The following is a 22,766-nucleotide window of genomic DNA, read 5'->3' as shown; positions in this document are numbered from 1 at the left end:
ACCAACACATCTTCAAACCGGCCTCTTCTTGCAGGCGCTGTTGGATTGGTACCCGCAAATCCTTCTCTGGGAGTGGGAATTGCTCCTCTGCCAGCGCACGCAAAAGCAGAATGCAGCATTTCTCGAAGCAAGGCCTGGAAGTGCTGCATTCTGACAGCCCTCTGCGACGGCGGTAACATTTCCGCCATTTTGTGTTTGTACCGGGGGTCTAAGTACGTTGCCACCCAGTACTGGTCCTTGACCCTCATGCTTTTTATACGGGGGTCCCTATTAAAACACTGGAGCATGAAGGCCCCCATTTGCACTAAAGTGGAAGCGGTGTGGTGGCCTGGCTCCTGCTCATCATCCAGGATAATGTCGTCCTCTTCATTCTCCTCTCCCCATCCTCGCACAACAGGGATCCCAGAAAGGTTTAAAGCATGCTCTTCTTGCTCCTGCTCATCCGCCCCGGCACCATCCTCCTCTGACTCCTCATCAGACTCCTGTTGTTGACTTGTCTCAGATAGAGTAGCCCCCCCTGGGAATTCATCCAGCATTGCGACTTCCTCATCTTCCCGCTCCTGCTCCTCCACAGCCTGATCAATGACACGACGCAATGCACGCTCCAGAAAGAAGGCATAAGGTACCATGTCACTGATGGCGCCATGGCTGCGACTGACCAGTTTGGTGATCTCCTCAAATGGCCGCAGAAGTCTGCATGTGTCGCGCATGAGCAGCCACTGGCGCGGTGAAAAAAAACCCAGCTCCCCAGAACCGTTTCTTTCGCAGAGTTCATACAGGTAGACGTTAACTGCACGTTTCTGCTGGAGCAGCCTATCAAGCATATAGAAGGTTGAGTTCCATCGCGTCGGGCAATCGCAAATAAGACGTCTGACCGGCAGATGGTGTCGCCGCTGAATGTCAGCAAGGCGAGCCATGGCCGTGTAAGATCTTCTGAAATGGGCCGAGATTTTCCTTGCCTGCCGCAAGATGTCCTGGACCCCAGGGTATTTGACAAGGAATCGCTGCACGACCAAGTTTAAGACGTGTGCCATGCACGGCACGTGCGTGATTTTGCCCTGTTTCAATGCGCTAAGCAGATTGGCACCGTTGTCACACACCACTTTACCAACTGTCAAATTGAGCGGTGTTAGCCACTCATCTGCCTGTGAACGCAAAGCTGAAAGGAGTGCCGGGCCAGTGTGGCTCTTTGCTTCCAGGCACAACAGACGCAGCACGGCATGGCAACGTCTCACCTGGCATGTGGAATAGGTTCTGGGGAGCTTGGGCGGTGCAGTGGAAGAGACGCTAGCAGCGGAAAAGGAGGAGGCAGCTGAGGAGGAGAGGGAGGAGGATGGAGTAGGAGGAGGAGAAGAAGAGTCAGGCCTGCATGCAATCCGTGGCGGTAAAACCAAATCTACACGGGTGCCACGGGTTACATGCTTGACGGCCGTCAGAAGGTTCACCCAGTGGGCAGTAAAACTGATATACCTTCCCTGCCCGTGTTTGCTAGACCACGTGTCTGTGGTCAGATGTATCTTGGCACCGACACTGTGTGCCAGAGATACATTCACTTGCCGCTGAACATGGCCATATAGCTCTGGGATGCCCTTCTCTGAGAAATACTTCCTTCCTGGGACCTTCCATTGTGGTGTTCCAATGGCCACAAATTTGCGAAAGGCCTCCGAGTCCACCAGTTTATATGGCAGTAGTTGGCGGGCTATGAGTTCTGACAAGCCAGCCGCCAACCGTTGGGCAAGAGGGTTATCCGGCGTCATCATTTTTTTACGCTCAAACATTAGGCCCACGGAAGCCTGCCTTTTTGCAGAAAAATGTGAGCTTGGCGTGATGGAAGGTGGAGTGGAGGACAATTGTGAGGAGAGAGGAGAAGGAGAAGTAGAAGACGAGGCTGGACGGTGAGAGCCTGCAGTGTGGCTTTGTGTGTTCCGTTGCTCCCACTGGGCTCGGTGATGGCTGCTCATGTGCCTTCTTAAGGCGGTCGTCCCTAGGTGAGTATTGGGCTTACCGCGACTAACGCGTTGACTGCAAAGATTGCAGATGGCAACGCTATTGTCAGCAGCGGACACGTTAAAAAAAGCCCACACTGCGGAGCCATGTGCCGGTGTCCTGGGAGCGCCAGATGTGACCGTACATGGTCGATGACTCGCTCCTGATACATTTGCAGTCTGCTTTGTCCCTGCTGTGCAATGTAAGTCATTGCTGCTTCTCCTCCCTATCTGCTGGTCCATATCTCCCTCTGAACTCCCCTCCTCTTCCTCTCTTGTGGGCACCCACGTGACATCACTAGACACGTCATCATCAACGTCACCTTCCCCACCGCTATAAGTAGAGTAGGCAGCAACACCGGGGACCAACCTCCTCCTTGGGCTGATCTGGGTACTGGCGTCAGACTGCTGAGTAGCGCTTGTTGCTACCTCCTCTTCCTGATCCAATACCAAGAGTGGCTGCGCATCAGAAATGTCCTCTTGATATGGATCGGAAAATAATTCCAGTGACTCAAGCGGAAGGTATGTGGTGGTGGTGGTGGTGGTCGTGTTGTTGGTGGTAGTGTCTTTGGGGGTGCACATAGCAGAGAGTGAAGAAGAGGGTGCAGATCGAGAGGATGAGGAGGGTGCAGAAGAGTAAGGCTGAGCGAGCCACTCAACCAAGTCTGGTGCATCCTTTAAAGTAATTGAACGCACCTTCTGCAACTTCCCACTTTGGCTCAAGCCTGTTGCTCCTGCCCTACCCCTACCACCCCTGCGGAAGGGCCTGCCTCTTCCTCTGCATGTCATTTTTTAAATGACCCTGTGACAAAACTCTTAGTCCCTATACCGCTGAAGGACTGCTGCAGTATAGGTGAGCGGTCAGCAGTGGTGCACGTCAACCCTATCTATTGTGGACCTATAGCGGTCCTTACAGAACAGCAGACTGTACCGCACTCAAGCCTATGTACCGTAGCACCCTATACCAAGTTACCAGTCCTTATAAGAACTTTTGTGGACCAAGCAGGTTGTGTATTAGTGTTTAGCAGACTGTACGTCAGTCCCTATACCGCTGAAGGACTGCTGCAGTATAGGGCAGCGGTCAGCAGTGGTGCACGTCAACCCTATCTATTGTGGACCGATAGCGGTCCTTACAGAACAGCAGACTGTACCGCACTCAAGCCTATGTACCGTAGCACCCTATACCAAGTTACCAGTCCTTATAAGAACTTTTGTGGACCAAGCAGGTTGTGTATTAGTGTTTAGCAGACTGTACGTCAGTCCCTATACCGCTGAAGGACTGCTGCAGTATAGGGCAGCGGTCAGCAGTGGTGCACGTCAACCCTATCTATTGTGGACCGATAGCGGTCCTTACAGAACAGCAGACTGTACCGCACTCAAGCCTATGTACCGTAGCACCCTATACCAAGTTACCAGTCCTTATAAGAACTTTTGTGGAACAAGCAGGTTGTGTGTTAGTGATTAGCAGACTGTACGTCAGTCCCTATACCAATGAAGGACTGCTGCAGTATAGGGCAGCGGTCAGCAGTAGTGCACGGCAACCCTATGTATTGTGGACCGATAGCGGTCCTTACAGAACAGCAGACTGTACTGCACTCAGGCCTATGTACCGTAGCACCCTATACCAAGTTACCAGTCCTTATAAGAACTTTTGTGGACCAAGCAGGTTGTGTGTTAGTGTTTAGCAGACTGTGCGTCAGTCCCTATACCGCTGAAGGACTGCTGCAGTATAGGGCAGCGGTCAGCAGTAGTGCACGGCAACCCTATGTATTGTGGACCGATAGCGGTCCTTACAGAACAGCAGACTGTAACGCACTCAGGCCTATGTACCGTAGCACCCTATACCAAGTTACCAGTCCTTATAAGAACTTTTGTGGACCAAGCAGGTTGTGTGTTAGTGATTAGCAGACTGTACGTCAGTCCCTATACCAATGAAGGACTGCTGCAGTATAGGGCAGCGGTCAGCAGTAGTGCACGGCAACCCTATGTATTGTGGACCGATAGCGGTCCTTACAGAACAGCAGACTGTAACGCACTCAGGCCTATGTACCGTAGCACCCTATACCAAGTTACCAGTCCTTATAAAAACTTTTGTGGACCAAGCAGGTTGTGTGTTAGTGTTTAGCAGACTGTGCGTCAGTCCCTATACCGCTGAAGGACTGCTGCAGTATAGGGCAGCGGTCAGCAGTGGTGCACGTCAACCCTATCTATTGTGGACCGATAGCGGTCCTTACAGAACAGCAGACTGTACCGCACTCAAGCCTATGTACCGTAGCACCCTATACCAAGTTACCAGTCCTTATAAGAACTTTTGTGGACCAAGCAGGTTGTGTATTAGTGTTTAGCAGACTGTACGTCAGTCCCTATACCGCTGAAGGACTGCTGCAGTATAGGGCAGCGGTCAGCAGTGGTGCACGTCAACCCTATCTATTGTGGACCGATAGCGGTCCTTACAGAACAGCAGACTGTACCGCACTCAAGCCTATGTACCGTAGCACCCTATACCAAGTTACCAGTCCTTATAAGAACTTTTGTGGAACAAGCAGGTTGTGTGTTAGTGATTAGCAGACTGTACGTCAGTCCCTATACCAATGAAGGACTGCTGCAGTATAGGGCAGCGGTCAGCAGTAGTGCACGGCAACCCTATGTATTGTGGACCGATAGCGGTCCTTACAGAACAGCAGACTGTACTGCACTCAGGCCTATGTACCGTAGCACCCTATACCAAGTTACCAGTCCTTATAAGAACTTTTGTGGACCAAGCAGGTTGTGTGTTAGTGTTTAGCAGACTGTGCGTCAGTCCCTATACCGCTGAAGGACTGCTGCAGTATAGGGCAGCGGTCAGCAGTAGTGCACGGCAACCCTATGTATTGTGGACCGATAGCGGTCCTTACAGAACAGCAGACTGTAACGCACTCAGGCCTATGTACCGTAGCACCCTATACCAAGTTACCAGTCCTTATAAGAACTTTTGTGGACCAAGCAGGTTGTGTGTTAGTGATTAGCAGACTGTACGTCAGTCCCTATACCAATGAAGGACTGCTGCAGTATAGGGCAGCGGTCAGCAGTAGTGCACGGCAACCCTATGTATTGTGGACCGATAGCGGTCCTTACAGAACAGCAGACTGTAACGCACTCAGGCCTATGTACCGTAGCACCCTATACCAAGTTACCAGTCCTTATAAAAACTTTTGTGGACCAAGCAGGTTGTGTGTTAGTGTTTAGCAGACTGTGCGTCAGTCCCTATACCGCTGAAGGACTGCTGCAGTATAGGGCAGCGGTCAGCAGTGGTGCACGTCAACCCTATCTATTGTGGACCGATAGCGGTCCTTACAGAACAGCAGACTGTACCGCACTCAAGCCTATGTACCGTAGCACCCTATACCAAGTTACCAGTCCTTATAAGAACTTTTGTGGACCAAGCAGGTTGTGTATTAGTGTTTAGCAGACTGTACGTCAGTCCCTATACCGCTGAAGGACTGCTGCAGTATAGGGCAGCGGTCAGCAGTGGTGCACGTCAACCCTATCTATTGTGGACCGATAGCGGTCCTTACAGAACAGCAGACTGTACCGCACTCAAGCCTATGTACCGTAGCACCCTATACCAAGTTACCAGTCCTTATAAGAACTTTTGTGGAACAAGCAGGTTGTGTGTTAGTGATTAGCAGACTGTACGTCAGTCCCTATACCAATGAAGGACTGCTGCAGTATAGGGCAGCGGTCAGCAGTAGTGCACGGCAACCCTATGTATTGTGGACCGATAGCGGTCCTTACAGAACAGCAGACTGTAACGCACTCAGGCCTATGTACCGTAGCACCCTATACCAAGTTACCAGTCCTTATAAGAACTTTTGTGGACCAAGCAGGTTGTGTGTTAGTGATTAGCAGACTGTACGTCAGTCCCTATACCAATGAAGGACTGCTGCAGTATAGGGCAGCGGTCAGCAGTAGTGCACGGCAACCCTATGTATTGTGGACCGATAGCGGTCCTTACAGAACAGCAGACTGTACTGCACTCAGGCCTATGTACCGTAGCACCCTATACCAAGTTACCAGTCCTTATAAAAACTTTTGTGGACCAAGCAGGTTGTGTGTTAGTGTTTAGCAGACTGTGCGTCAGTCCCTATACCGCTGAAGGACTGCTGCAGTATAGGGCAGCGGTCAGCAGTAGTGCACGGCAACCCTATGTATTGTGGACCGATAGCGGTCCTTACAGAACAGCAGACTGTAACGCACTCAGGCCTATGTACCGTAGCACCCTATACCAAGTTACCAGTCCTTATAAGAACTTTTGTGGACCAAGCAGGTTGTGTGTTAGTGATTAGCAGACTGTACGTCAGTCCCTATACCAATGAAGGACTGCTGCAGTATAGGGCAGCGGTCAGCAGTAGTGCACGGCAACCCTATGTATTGTGGACCGATAGCGGTCCTTACAGAACAGCAGACTGTACCGCACCCAAGCCTATGTACCGTAGCACCCTAGACAGACCAAGTTACCAGTCCTGATAAAGAGCTTTGTGGAACAAGTGAGTTGTGAATGATTAGCAGACTGCAGCAGAAGGGCAGCAGTCAAGTATAATATTCTTTCTATATTTGGAAGAAAGAATATTATACGTGTACAAGCCTATTACCGTACCACTGATACCAGTCCTGAAAAGAACCTTTGTGGAACTAATAGTAACAGCAAGTCTTTAAAATTATCCTCACTGCCTGACACACTGCTTCCTGCCTGTCCCTATACAAATTGGCAAAAAAGAGTAGGCTGGAACGATTAGCTGGAACAGCTCTTTTGTGGACCTGATAGTAACAGCTAATGATGATGATGATGATGATGATGAAGAAAGACTAATCTGGCTGAGCTGTCCCTAAAATAGCAGCATACAGCGCTCTGTCCCTTTATCTAAACTGACAAAAGAAACTCAGGCTGCTGACCTAACACCTATACCAGTCCTGAAAAGAACTTTTGTGTACCAAATAGCTAGCGTTTTCTCTGTCCCTACTCCACACAGGATCCTTTCCCTACAGTGACAGAAGAAAGAATGTAAAATGGCCACCGGATCGGGTGTATTTATAGGTTAGGGGGAATGTCCAAGTGTCCATGAGCTGTCATGTCTCAATTGGTTGTCCTGTAACACATGATAAACGTGTCACGAAAGGTTAAAGTTCTTGTATACATTAAACACGTAAGTCCGCCGGGGCGAACGACGGAAAAAGGCGTTCGAACCCGCGGACGGCGAAAGTCGGAAATTCGCCGCGAAACGACCGCCGGGCGAACCGTTCGGCCATCACTACACATAAGATTTGGCTGAAGCCAACAAACATGAATTGAAAGCAACGGCCTGTTTCTGTCATTACTATAGTTACATAGTTAGTAAGGTTGAATAAAGACACCAGTCCATCCAGTTCAACCTGAGCGAGTGTGCGTGTCTACAATTGTTCCTATCCCTATACGTTGTGTCTCATTAAGATGCTCATCTATTATTATATTTAACCACTTGCCAACCGTTGCATGTATATTTACAACGGCAGAATGGCATGGCTGGGCAAATGGGTGTACAGATACGTCCGTATGAATTTGCCGCTTGTGGTCATGTGCCCGCGACCCTGCCGGGAGCTTCATGAGTAGGATCACGGGTCCCGCGGACTCGATGTCGGCGGGGATACCAGCGATCGCCTCACAGAGCTGAAGAACGGGGAGATGCTGATGTAAACAAGCATCTCTCCATTCTGCCTAATGACACTGTCAGTGATCTCTGCTCCCTGTCATCGGGTGACCAGGATGATCAGTGACGTGTCATTCATAGCCACGCCCCCTAACAGTTAGCCCTTGTACACACGGTCGGAGATTCCGACGGAATGTGTCCGATCGGACCGTTTTGTCAGATATTCCGACGGTGTGTGGTCTCCATAGGACTGTTTCCGTCGGAATATCCGACGGACCAAGTTTTCCAACTTGTTGGTAAAATTTTCCGACAAAATGCTCCGATTGGACATACTCCGATCATGTGTAGAGAATGCCGATCGGACAAAGTGACACGCATGCTCAGATCAAATTCCTACATCAAAGCTATTGGCTACTAGCCTGAACGTAGTCCCGTCGTAACGAAATAACGTCATCACGTTCTGAACGATCGGATTTTCCAACAACTTTGTCTGACCGTGTGTATGCAACAGTTTCGGGCAAAATCCGTCTGACAAAATCCAACGGATTGGGTTGTCGGAATGTGTACAAGGGCTAAGAATCACTCCCCTGGACACACTTAACCCCTCCCTAGCACCCTAGTGGCTAACCCCTTCACTGCCAGTGTCATTTTTACAGTAATCAATGCAGTTTTATAGCACTGATCGCTGTAAAAATGACAATGGTCCCAAAAATGTGTCAAAATTGTCTGATGTGTCTGCCATAGTGTCGCAGTCATGATAAAAATCACAGATCGCCGCCATTACCAGTAAAAAAAAAAAAATATTACTAAAAATGCCATAAAACTAGACGCTATTCTTGGCGAGAAAGGCGATTGCTCGTAATTGGATGCAGGCCCTTCCCCCCACGGTCCAGTGCTGGAAAAAAGAGATTAATGACACCCTCCCATACAAGAAGTTGATTTAAGTACATAGAAGCTGTCCTCTTAAGTATGAGCAGGTCTGGAACAGATGGTTGGAAAACGGTGAAACATGTACTTGAAATGCTGATCTGCCCATCCCTTATTCCCCCCCCCCCCTTCCTTTTTGGTTTGTCATTTTCTATACCATGCATATACTTATCCTCTACTCCTTTGTTTTTAAAGTTGTTTTTTTTTCAAATTAAAAAAAAAAATGCCATAAAACTAACCGCTATTTTGTAGACGCTATAACTTTTGTGCAAACCATTAAAGTGGTTGTATACTTAAATTTTTTACTTTTACCTACAGGAAAGCCTATAATAAGGCTTACCTGTAGCTAAAAAAAATATCTCCTAAACCTGTACGGTTTAGGAGATATTCCCCTCGGTATGCGCCGCTGACTGCAGCGGCGCATGCGCACAAGGGGATTCTCGGCCTGAAAATCCGCCAGTGGCCGGCCGGAATGAAATCTCCCGCGCGCATGTGCGGGAGTAACGATATCGCGGCTCTGGCCACTCACAGCGCCGGAGCCGCGATACCCGGAAGAAACGCCGAGGGAGCATGTCAGCTCCCTCGGCGTGGATCGGACCAGATGTCGGGGCCTCGTTCTAAGGTAAGTATTTCATAATGAGCTAGTATGCGGTGCATACTAGCTCATTATGCCTTTTGCTTTGCAGGTAAAAAAAAAAATTAAAAAATTTGCGGGTTTACTACCGCTTTAAATAAACGCTTATTGCAATTTTTTTTTTACCAAAAATATGTAAAAGAATACGTATCGGCCTAAACTGAGGAAAAAAATATTTTTTTTATATATTTTTGGGGGATATTTATTATAGCAAAATGTAAAAAAAGAATGCGTTTTTTTCAAAATTGTAGCTCTATTTTTGTTTATAGCGCCAAAAATAAAAACCCCAGAGGTGATCAAATACCACCAAAAGAAAGCTCTATTTGTGGTAAAAAAAAGGACATCAATTTTGTTTGGGAGCCAGGTCCTACGACCGCGCAATTGTCAGTTAAAGCGACGCAGTGCCAAATAGATCTGGTCTTTGGCCAGCAAAATGGTTCAGGGTTTAAGTGATTAAGGTACCCATATAGCACTGTCAATTTACGCAGCGCTCCACACATACATGGCTCGCTCACCTCAGTGCCTACCCTCAAGGAGCCCACAATCCAAGGTCCCCAACTCACATTCATATACTAGGGCCAATTTTATTTATTTTTTTGGGCAGAAGCCAATTAACCTACCAGCATGTCTTTGGAGTGTGGAAGGAAACCGGAGTACCTGGAGGGGTTGGACCCCCTTTTTCCTTCAGAACTGCCTTCATTTTTCATGGCATAAATTTAACAAGGTGTTGGAAACATTCCTCAGAGATTTTGGTCCATATTGACATCATAGCATAACACATTTGCTGCAGTCCCACCACATTCCAAAGGTGCTCCATTGGATTGAGATCTGGTGACTGTGGAGACCTTTGGAGTACAGTGAAACTCATTGTCATGTTCAAGAAACCAGTGGTGAGATGATTGGAGCTTTGTGACATGGTGCATTATCCTGCTGGAAGGAGCCATCAGAAGATGGGGACACTGTAGTCATAAAGGGATGGACATGGCAAGCAACAATACTCAGGTAGGCCGTGGGATTTAAACAATGCTCAATTGGTACTAAGGGTCCCAAAGTGTGCCAAGAAAATATCCCCCACATTACATCACCACCAGCCTGAACCGTTGATACAAGGCATGATGATGTCATCATGTTGCTTACACCAAATTCTGACCGTACCATCTGCATGTCGCAGCTGAAATCGAGACTCTTCAGAACAGGCAACGTTTTTCCAATGTTCCTTTGCCCAATTTTGGTGAGCCTATGCGAATTGTAGCCTTAGTTTCTTGTTCTTAGCTAACAGGGGTGGCACCTGGTGTGGTCGTCTGCTGCTGTAGCCCATCTGCTTCAAGGTTCAATGTGTTGTGCATTCCGAGATGGTATTCTGCATACCTTGTTTGTAATGAGCTGTTATTTGAGTTACTGTTGCCTTTCTATCATTTTGAACCAGTCTGCCCATTCTCTCTGACCTCTGACATCAATGAGGCATTTATGTCCACACAACTGCCGCTCACTGGATATTTTCTCTTTTTTGGGGATCATTTTTTGTAAACCCTAGAGATGGTTGTGCGTGAAAATCCCAGTAGATCAGCAGTTTTTGAAATACTCAGACCAGCCCACCTGGCACCAACCATGCCATGTTCAAAGTCACTTAAACCCTCTTTCTTCTCTATTCTGATGATGAACTTCAGCAAGTTGTCTTCACCATGTCTACAGGCCTAAATGGATTGAGTTGCTGCCATGTGATTGGCTGATTAGCATTTTTGTGTCACCAAGCAATTAGACAGGTGTACCCAATAAAGTGGCTGGTGAATGATTATCTTCATATGCAAATCTGCAAGGACAATATCGTAAGATCCAGAGGTGAATCATCTATGAGGCAACCTAGTCTTTATATCAAGACAAAGCAGTGTCTTAACACCATATGGAAATCCATTGTGTGAGCTAAAAATGCATCCTAACCATTTCGGAAATGTAAACATTGTTTATTGTGGTCTTCCCGTTCACCTGTGGGAGATTTGTCCATCCACGCCGTGGTCAGCCTAGTGTTCATTGAGTTTTACTGCTACGAATTTCTAGGTAGGAATTTTGTTCAGCGAATGTGTGACCTAATTTGGAACTACTGGCACAGGAATTCCGGTGTGTAAGGGGGTTTATTATGCAACAGCGGTATAATAAGTGATTACACTGCAAAATAAACAAGCCAACAAATAACACCACACAGATAGCAGAAATAAAGGCAAACAATAATGAACAATCAAACTCCGAAAGGGCTAGATACAAGATATCTACAAGGTTAATAACTCAACCATATACAGAGTAGAGGTGCAAGGAGAACTAAGGCAGGACTTGGGATGGGAAAAGCAAAGGATCAGAAGGAGAAAAGACAATGCAATCTGGGCAATGCTGAGATTTAGAATCAAAGACAAACAGAAGGCCAGAGTATTCACATCATGCATACTAGAAAAGGTTGGGATATAAAGACCTCAACCACGCTCAAGTGGTGAATAGTCCAGCAAACGTAACTACAGAGAAACACCATTTGGTGCCAATGATGCAAGATGCTAAATTGCCCCGAAGCCTCCTGATATGCATGACATGATTGTAGAAGGTGGCTTTGCACAGCTGGGGTGTCATTCTGGCCTAGGTGAGAAAGGTAAAAACATGGGCTTCACTATATATAGAAACGTTTTTTAAAAAGAATTATCTGCGAATTTATGAAAGGAGTGGAGGAAGGAAGGAGCAATATTCTTCAAGGAAAAAAAGGAAAGACAATGCAATCTGGGCAATGCTGAGATTTAGGATTTAAAGAATAACAGAAGGCCAGAGTATACACAACATGCATACTAGAAAAGGTTGGGATATAAAGACCTCAACCACGCTCAAGTGGTAAATAGTCCAGAAAACGTAACTACAGGGAAACACCATTTGGTGCCAATAATGCAAGATTCTAAATTGCCCCGAAGCCTCCTGAGATGCATGACATAATTGTAGAAGGTGGCTTTGCGCAGCTGGGGGTGTCATTCTTGCCTAGGTAACAAAGGTAAAAAGATGGGCTTTACTATATATAGAAATGTTTTTTAAAAAGGATTATCTGTGAATTTATGAAAGGAGTGGAGGAAGGAAGGAGCAATATTCTTCAAGGAAAAAAAGGAAAGCAAAGGATCAGAAGGAGAAAAGACAATACAATCTGGGCAATTCTGAGAGTTAGGATCAAAGAATAACAGAAGGCCAGAGTATTCACAACATGCATACTAGAAAAGGTTGGGATATAAAGACCTCAACCACGCTCAAGTGGTGAATAGCCCAGCAAACATAACTACAGGGAAACACCATTTGGTGCCAATGGTGCAGGATTCTAAATTGCCCCGAAGCCTCCTGAGATGCATGACATGACTGTCCCAGGTGGCTTTGTGCATCTGGGGTGTCATTCTGGCCTAGGTGAGAAAGGTAGAAAGATGGGCTTCACTATATATAGAAAAGTTTAAAAAAATAATTATCTGCGAATTTATGAAAGGAGTGGAGGAAGGAAGGAGCAATATTCTTCAAGGAAAAAAAGGAAAGCAAAGGATCAGAAGGAGAAAAGACAATGCAATCTGGGCAATGCTGAGATTTAGGATCAAAGAATAACAGAAGGCCAGAGTATTCACAACATGCATACTTGAAAAGGTTGGGATATAAAGACCTCAACCACCAGAAACACCATTTAGTGCCAATGATGCAGGATTCTAAATTGCCCCGAAGCCTCCTGAGATGCATGACATGATTGTAGAAGGTGGCTTTGCGCAGTTGGGGGTGCAATTCTTGCCTAGGTGAGAAAGGTAAAAACATGGGCTTCACTATATATAGAAATGTTTTTTTAAAAAGGATTATCTGTGAATTTATGAAAGGAGTGGAGGAAGGAAGGAGCAATATTCTTCAAGGAAAAAAAGGAGTAAAGGTCAGCTTTAGTGAAGGAGTGGTTGAATCAAATGGGTGATACTATCAGGCTGGAAAAGTACATTTCTTAGCACTGGGGTAATGGGAAAAAATGGGAAAAAATTCAACAAAATTTGGGCGCCCTGGCTGGACGTTCCTAGTCTAGCTCCAGTTGATCTTATTATGGACTGTCTACTATTGTAAAAGGGATATGATAGTTATTGGAATGAGTATTTTACCCGGGATCTCCATTCTTTACAGAAGTATACTGTTTGTTTGTTTTATTGTTTGATCGGAGTCATATGCGGATGTACTGAGTTTGTGTGATTTAGTGCTACATGCCAAAGGTTGAAGATTTATGACTAATGTGTATACTATCTTGTGTACTGTACTGCTTCTCATTTATTGTTCTTTAAAGTTCTATTTGATTAAAAAAAAAAAAAAGGAAAAGGTCAGCTTTAAGAATCATCATAAGTCACAAAAACACTTTTACATTTTAAATGGAGAGGGAAAGTCTGGTTTGTATTGCCGTATCCCCATTTCCCCTCGCTTAGTAACTGGACACCAAAACCAGATGTGAGGGGAAAAGAAGTCCTTTGCCTTAAGAAGTGATGCAAGAAGTGACGCAACACGTCAGGTGGAGCTGGGTGACGTCACTTCCGGTCCGGGATTGAATTTGGAATTAGCGGCGAACCGCTTGTTTTACATACTTATTGAGAAGACTGTGACTCATTTACCCATTGTGAGTGTTTCTCTTGGATTTATTTAACATTTTAATAAAAAGAATACACTATTGGCAAATTTATATTTCTTCTTCTGAGAACACTGTGGTCATACTTTGACCTCTTAAAGGGGCCAGCACGCATATTTTATGGGACCAGGAGTATACTTCCAATGAGGAGAGACGATACTGATGATACTAATGAGTTTCAAGCTCATGCTGTAGGACCTATATTTCGAATGGGTCTATTTGGGAGATGAGCGTGTATTCTGTATGGTGGTGGAGCATTGTCCCATTTGAGTGTTATTGTACACGGGCAAGATACTGTGGGGGAGATTTACTAAAACTGGAGCACTCAGAATCTGGTGCAACTGTGCCTGGTAGCCAATCAGCTTAAAACTTCAGCTTGTTCAATTAAAGGATATCTAAAGGTTTGTTTTTTTAAAACAAAAAAAGCAAACATGTCATACTTACCTCCTCTGTGCAGTTGGTTTTGCACAGAGTGGCCCCGATCCTCCTCTTCTGGGGTCCCTCAGTGGCACTCCTGGCTCCTCCTCTTATCGAGTGCCCAGTTGGAGAGGCGCTCTCCCTCGGGGCACTCGTGCAGGCGTGCCCCCGTGCCCTGCTGCTGTGTCTATTGTCCCGCCCCCCGGCTCCTGCGTCATTGGTTTTGATTGAAAGCAGCGGGAGCCATTGGCTGTGCTGCTATCAATCTATCCAATCAGGACCCAAGACACCATCTGGAGCTGGTGTGCTTGTCCCCATCGTTGCAAAGACCGGGTTCAGGTAAGTAAAAGGGGATCTCTGGGGGGCTGCATCACAGGAGGTTTTCCACCTTAATGTATAGAATGTATTATGGTGAAAAACCCTGAGGGTTTACAACCCCTTTACGCTTTGGCAATATAACCTGGAAGCTGATTTGGTTTCTATGCAGAGCTGCACCAGATTTTGCACTCTCTAATTTTAGTAAATGAACCCCTATGCTGAAGCACCAATGGGACTTTGTTTTTGAATGGGACTTTTTTTTTCTTTTTAGCAGTTTTTACTGTCTATTTATTATTCATGTTATTTATATCAGTGATATTTGCTTCCTCATAAGCATAGGCATGCACAGCTTATTGCATTAGGGTGTGCACCCCAAAGTTCAAACATATTTGCATGTGTATATACAGTATACTGACGGTGTTAGCAGAGCAATGGACAGTGTCAGTAGTTTTTATTTTTATTATTCTTTTTCAATTTTTTTTAGCTGCCCCATTATTGGGGCTTTGGTGAAATATCTAAACAGGAGGAATCTGCACCACACAGGATGATTAGGGTGTGCCCAGGCACACCTGGCACACCCTGTGCGCACGCCTATGCTCATAAGGATTAGTCTACTTTTATAAATGTTCTTATTATTTACTTTTTTGTCAATCTTGCATTGGTGGATTATTAATAAAGACTTATTCACGTACACATACTTTATACTTATTTGCAATTTATGATATATATTTATATATGATATATATTATGATATTTATGATGTATGCTCACTTAAGTGATGTACCATGGGTTTGTTAGAGGGACTAGTTATGATTTTTAGAGAGGTGATTTTTATACGATCACTTTGTAGTTTGCATGGTAAATAGAAGCAGCGCAACACTTATTTAGTTTTATATTTCTATTTGATGTGGGAACACATTAGGGTGTATGTAGCATCTCTAGGTACTGTCTGACATAATCAGGGGTAGTGCCTGAGTGTTCCTTGTATCTTTTACATAAAAATATCTACACCTGGACTCCTTTAAAGTGGTTTTAAACACTGAAAAAAAAAAAAAAAAAAAAACAGCAAGACTAAGCCCTTGTACATCGGCTCCATCGGACTGTTTCCGTCAACAAAGTTTTAGCGCTGGGCTATAAAATTTTCCGACAGCATGATCTGATCGGACTTTGTCCGATCGTTTGTAGAGAATTCCGATCGGACAAAGTGCCACGCATGCTCAGATCAAATTCCTAGACCAAAGCTCTTGGCTACTAGCCTGAACGTAGTCCCGTCGTAACAAAATAACGCCATCACGTCACACAACTTTTTCCGACCGTGTATATGCAACACCAGTTTCGGACAAAATCCGTCGGACAAAATCCGACGGATTTGGTTGTCGGAATGTCCGACCGTGTGTACAAGAGCAAAGGCATAATGAGCTAGTATGCATCACATACTAGCTCATTATGAAACACTCACCTTAGATCAAAGCTGTTGCAGCGGTCCCCGTACACCGAAGTGACTGGCAACATGTCTCCTGGAGTTATTTCCGGGTTCGCGGCTCCAGCATTGTGATTGGCCGAAGCCGCGGTGACGTCACTCCTGCGCATGCGCTGGAGTCGCCGATCATGGCACAGCTCCTGAAGAAACGCCACAGGCGAGTCGTTTCTTCAGTACGCATGTGCCGATGACGTGGGCACATGTGGATACAGTGAATATTTCCTAAACGGTGCAGGTTTAGGATATATTCACGGTACTTACAGGTAAGACTTATTATAGGCTAACCCAGGGCTTTTTTTCTCGGAGAATAGGTGCAGGAACTCCTCCCGTCTGAGTCACCCCTTGTCTCTGCCCCCTACCCACCTCTGACCCCCGTCCCTTGATTCCCTCCCCTACCCACCTACCAGTACTGCCCGTTTTAGAGGATACAGAACCAAGTATAATTTTGTGGTGCTAAATCATTTGTATGGAACATGTTGATGATAAAAAGAAAAGCAGTAAAATAGATCCCCTGCAGCCAGCAACAATAGAATCCCAGCAATAGATCCCCACACAACAATAGACTCCCCCAGCATCAATGGACTCCACCCCAACAACAATAGATTCCCCCGCAGCAACAGTAAACCACCTACAACAAAATATCACACCCAGTAACAAAATATCCACCCAAGCAACTTTAGACCCTCCCCAGCAGCAACAACAGATCTCCCAGCAGCCAGCATCAATAGATCCTCCAGCAGCCAGTAAAAATAGACCTCTCCCTCAACAGTAGATCCCTTCCAGTAACATAAGACCCCCAGCAACAATAGATTCCTCATCAGCAACAATAGACCCTTGCACAAACTCATATCCCCACCAGTGACAATAGATCCCCCAGCAGCCAACATCAATAGACCCTCCAGCACAGCCCACACCCCATGCTATTACACACATGTGCTGAAAGGTGCCGGAGCTGCGTTCCCTCCACGTTCCCACTGAAAAAAAGCCCTGGGCTTACCTGTAGGTAAAAGTGATAGTACAGGGTTTACAACCACTTTAAAGTGTAACTCCACCTTTGCTGAGAAAAAAAACATTCCCCTCTGGGTGATCTGTGTACATTGCAAGGATTTTAACAAACTTTGTTGCAGATTTCTACCTTTTGTTATTCTGAAGACAACTCTGTGTGTTTGTCTGTGTCCATGTGGTAAATGAATCTAATTGGAGTGGTTTCATAATTATCAATCAGCTGCTGCACCCGCAGGGCTCTAATGAGGAAAGCTGCTGGGCCTGCATCCCTTTAGATGTGATTTCTTATTAGGGGTATCTCACCAAAAGTGACATTTTTGTTGCAGGGGATGCCGGAAATCTGACTTGTATCTTAGTGCAGACTTCTGAGGAAAATCAGTGAGCCAATCACACAAGCAGGAAATGATGTTTCTGGGGGGGCAGTCTGTATACATTCTGTGTAAAGAACCCCTCCAGGTAGCCATATTGCATTGCATTTTGCAGAAAATTACAGAGCCGAAGATTGAAAAGGAAAGGTAATCTTTTTAATAACATTCAATTACAATATGACTTGTGTCGCAATTGTACACGCTATATTATTATTACTTTTTTGCTATTTTTTTCCCCACGAAAGTGGAGTTGCCCTTTAACCGCATGCCGACCAGCCGCTGCAGTTGTACTGCTGCAGCATAGTTCGGCTGCGCAAATCACCATTATGTTACATCGGTAGCATAAACGGCCACTAGGGGGCACGCACGCGTGTCCTCCTCTTGCTCCCCTAGCCGATGCGAGTGCCCGGCGGTCTCGATCGCTCCGCGGGCTAACGTGATCGCTCGGGGCACACGGAGAACTGGGCGCTGTGTTTGTAAACACACAGTTTCCAGTTCTCTGAGTAGGGAACTGACAGATCGTTTGTCCATACAGAGTATGAACAGCGATCTGTTAGTTTCCCTGCACAGTCCCCTCCCCCCTTAAGTTAAAACACAAAATAGGACACATATTAACCCCTCCCCTTCCCCCTAGTGTTAACCCCTTCACTGCCAGTGACATTTTTACATTAATCAATGCAATTTTAATCGCACTGATCGCTGTATTAATGCCAATGGTCCCAAAAATGTGTCAAAATTGTCCGACGTGTCTGCCATAATGTCACAGTCACGATAAAAACCACTGATCGCCGCCATTACTAGTAAAAAAAAAAAATTATTAATAAAAATGCCATAAAACGATGCCCTATTTTGAAGATGTTATAACTTTTGCGCAAACCAATCAATATACGCTTATTGTGATTTTTTTTTTTACCAAAAATATGTAGAAGAATACGTATCGCCCTAAACTGAGGGGAAAAAATGTTTTATATATTTTTGGGGGATATTTATTATAGAAAAAAGGTAAAAATAATGCATTTTTTTCGAAATTGTCGCTCTTTTTTTGTTTCTAGCACAAAAAAATAAAAACCGCAGAGGTGATCAAATACTACAAAAAGAAAGCTCTATTTGTGGGAAAAAAAGAAAACGTTGATTTTGTTCGGGAGCCACGTTGCACGACCGCGCAATTGTCAGTTAAAGCGACGCAGTGCCGAATGGCAGAAAGTGGTCTGGTCTTTGGCCAGCCAAATGGTCCAGGGGCTTAAGTGGTTAATGATGATGCTTGAAATTTAAACCTGCCTGTTCCCTTACACCATGTTCATAGATGCACCCAATCTATATTATGTCAGTAATCAGGGGCGGACTGACCATTCGGGCACTCGGGCACTGCCCGAGGGCCCCTTGCCACTAAGGGGCCCCATCAGGGTAGCCAGCCTCAATAAAACCAGGGACGGTATGTAAAAATCTGTGTTTTTTTAAAAATCCCAAGATTATAGCTGCCCCGCCTCTCCAGTACTTTTTCATTGTGTGTATGTGTATACTGTGTGTGTATACTGTGTGTGTGTATACTGTGTGTGTATATTGTGTGTCTGTGTGTGTGTGTATACTGTGTGGCCCCATAATCTATTGCATGGGGGCCCCATAATCACCTACTGCCTGGGGGCCCCATAATCACCTATTGCCTGGGGGCCCCATAATCTCTTATTGCCCGTGGGTCACATAATCTTCTCCTATTGCCCGGGGGCCCCATGAGTTGTCAGTCCGCCCCTGTCAGTAATGCCCCATAAACAGATGCTGATATTTATGGTCCTTCTAAACCAGACTGGGAAGAGAGATTGCTGCCTTCCACCTATAGAATGTAACAGCAGAGGAGCCTATATTTCTTAGCACACACTGGGAACTGTCACGGCCATTATTTCATGGTAGTAAAACTTATGTCCAGCTGCTCTGCAGGATTTATCATTTAGAGTCATATCGGTGGCAGGATAAATCAATTATCGGGCTACCAACATGCTCTGTTTGAACATAAAGGATTCTGGACATAGAACTCTTAACACAATGCTACTTTAAACCTGATTTTTTATTTTTTCTTCTTTTTTTACGTAAAAAAAAAAAATGCTTTGACCATTTACCATTTACACAAACAATGAAATGTAAAGGGCAATTCTGGCTTTAAACATGTTCCCAATTAACCAATTAAGGACGAAAAGGATTTGACCTCTTTTTTTTATCAAATAACTTTTTATTGTTTCCAACAATGCATTACACTTCATGCTGTATTGCGTCACATTAGCTCAACAAGAAAGAAAATGAGCAATCGCTAGCGGGCCTCCCGCCCGTTGACCCACCGCAGGGAGCCTTCTGGAACAGGTACAGACCAGGCCAAAGAGACTCCTCCGCGAGCAACCGGGCCATCACTGGATTTAGATATATAGTGCCACCCATCATAGTGTCCAGTGAGGTAGCCCAATAGATAGGTACAGATATCTACAAATGTTACTAACTGCTCACTCCAGTCGTTGTTTTCAAAGCAACTTTCTAGAGGAATGATAAGGCACTTGGAAACGAGAGCCAAGGAGAATAGAGAAACAAAAAGATAAAGAAAAGGAAAGAGATACTAAGCGATAAGGAAAAGAAAAGGGAGAGCAAAGGCGAGAGAATAGGAGATAAAAGGGATAAGAGAAGGGAGAGAGAACTTTAAGAAATAGAAAAGGGGTGAGGGGTGGGAGGGAGGGTGGGGGAAGGAAGGGGAAGGAAAGAGGGGGTAATCACCATGTGTGGTCCCCGTGCCAGATCACATCCGGTCCTCCCAAAGATTCCATGGGCTCCAGACCACATCATGAGCCTCAATCCGGTCATCCTCTCCATCAACTCCACGTCCCTAATTCTAGTATGGAGCGTACCGAGGGTGGGGGGCTGTACTTTTTTCCAATGTAGGGCAATTAGACACCTCGCCGCTGTCAGGATATGTCTTGACAGTTTCTTTCGGGACTTCGTCAAATTAGGAAAGGGGATGCCCAACAAGAAGGTCTTGGGGTCCAGTGCCACCTGCTGATCTAGGATAGCAGTCAAGAGGCGCTGGACCTCTTCCCAAAAGGGAACTATAATGGGGCATTTCCAGAAAATGTGGAACGGCGTACCCCTGTGGTCCAGGCACCGCCAGCATCTGTCGGAGGAGGTGGGGTAGATGGCGTGAAGAACGTCCGGGGTCATGTAACAGAAAAATTAAATTTTATACGCATTCTCCCTGTAGAGTGTGCACAGGGAGCTTTTCGAGGCCTGGGACCATATCGTCTGCCACTGCTCCTCCGTGATCTCCTCACCCAACGCCTCCTCCCACTTGAGCATATAGGTATGCTTGCCTTTCAAAGCTTTAGGGGGAGCGTTGATTATTTTATAAATGGCGGATATCAATCCCCTTTGGGCTATGCCCGCTAGGATTACAGTCTCAAAAGCGGAGGGCGGGGAGAAGCGCAGGTCAGAGGATATGGTCTGGGCATAGTGTCGTATCTGTAAATAACTGTAAAAACTCTGTCGCGGGAGGTCGAATTTAGATTGAAGGTCGGCATATGGCATCAGTCTCCGTGACCTGGGGTCCACCAGGGTCCCCAGATGGAAAAGATTCCGGGATGACCACGGATGGGACATCGGGTATGTCAGGCTATCTGGCACCTTAGGGTGATATAAAAAGGACGTCAGGAGCGACTTATCCGAGGACAAATCATATACCTTAGAGAGCTTACGCCATAGGCCCTGCAGGTGAGACATAGTTCTCACTAATTGGGCCCGGGGGACCAATGCTGCCGCACTCCAGTGCATACTATTAGGGTGAGCTGGGGCCAGCCAAAGTTTCTCGATTTCCGTCCATCTATTATACGACCGCTGGGTGAACCAGGAGGTCACTGCTCGGAGCCGGGCTGCCTGGTAATACTTAACGAGGTCCGGAAACGCCAGACCCCCGTCCGAGCGGGAGGCAGTCATTACAGAGCGAGGTATTCTATGGCGTTTGTAGTTCCACGTGAAATTTAGCAGATCCGCTTGCAGTTTTTTCAGGTGGTGGTAAGGTATGGGGATAGGAAGGGTCTGGAAAAGGTAAAGGTGTTTCGGAAGGATCGTCATTTTTAACGATGCTATCCTACCGAAGAGGGAAATCTGGTGCTTCCGCCATTGGGAGAGTAGCTGCCTGATAGTGCCATACAAGGGCGGGAAATTTGCCTGGTATAGGGAAGCGAAAGTCGGGGTAATATGTATCCCCAGGTATTTCAATGAGGAGGTTTTCCAATGATATGGGAAAGTGGATCGGAGATGGTCTACCTCCAGGGGTGGGATGTTTACCGGGAGGGCTTCCGATTTTGAGGCGTTAATTTTATAACCCGATAGGGCTCTGTAGCGATCTAGCTCCTTGTGTAAATTGGGCAGGGAAATCCTAGGCTGGGTCAGGGTAAGGATAACATCATCCGCGAACAATGAGACCTTAAGCTCCCTATCCCTAACCGGGATGCCCCTGATATCCTGATTCCGCCTAATGGACGCCGCCAGGGGTTCTACGCAAAGGGCAAATAATAAGGGTGACAGGGGACATCCCTGGCGTGTGCCATTAGAGACAGAGAAGGTCGATGAAGTAGCGAAGGGGGTCTTAACTTGAGAGGACGGGTTGGAGTAGAGGTGCCGTATAGCCTGCAGGAACGGTCCCCTCATCCCCATGTGTGTCAGCGTGGCGAACAGGAGGATTTGACCTCTTAATGACCGAGCCAATTTTTTGCGATACGGCACTGCGTCGCTTTAACTGACAATTGCGCAGCCATGCAACGCTGTACCCCAACAAAATGTATGTAATTTTTTTCCCCAATAATAGAGCTTTCTTTTGGGGGTAATTGATCACCTCTGTGGGTTTTTATTGTTTGCCCTATAAACAAAAAAGGGCCTCAATTTTAAAAAATAAAACAATACATTTAACTTTTTCCTATAATAAATATAAAGCTATGGAAATTGCTGCACTAAACCACTAGTGCCCTGTACACACGGTCGGAAATTCAGACAGAAAAGGTCCAATCGGATTATATTGTGGGAAAATCCGATCATGTGTGGGATCTACCTGACTTTTTCCGTCGGACATTCCGGCAGAAAAAATTTGAGAGCAGGATTTCAAATTTTCTGACAAAAAAATCGGACTTTTTCTGATCGTTGGTAGAGAATTCCAATCGGACAAAGTGCCACGCATGCCCAAATTACGAGACCAAAGCTATTGGCTATTAGCCTCTACGTAGTCCCGTCGTAACGAACGAATGCCATCACGTTTCGAATGATCGGATTTTCCAACAACTTTGTCCGACCGTGTGTATGCA

Source organism: Lithobates pipiens, unplaced genomic scaffold (genome assembly GCF_037356315.1).
Source record: "Lithobates pipiens isolate NorthernLeopardFrog02 unplaced genomic scaffold, aLitPip1_a1.2 Scaffold_25, whole genome shotgun sequence".
Taxonomy (NCBI): domain Eukaryota; kingdom Metazoa; phylum Chordata; class Amphibia; order Anura; family Ranidae; genus Lithobates; species Lithobates pipiens.
The sequence above is the reverse complement of the archived record's forward strand: the minus strand, read 5'-3'. Positions refer to the sequence as shown.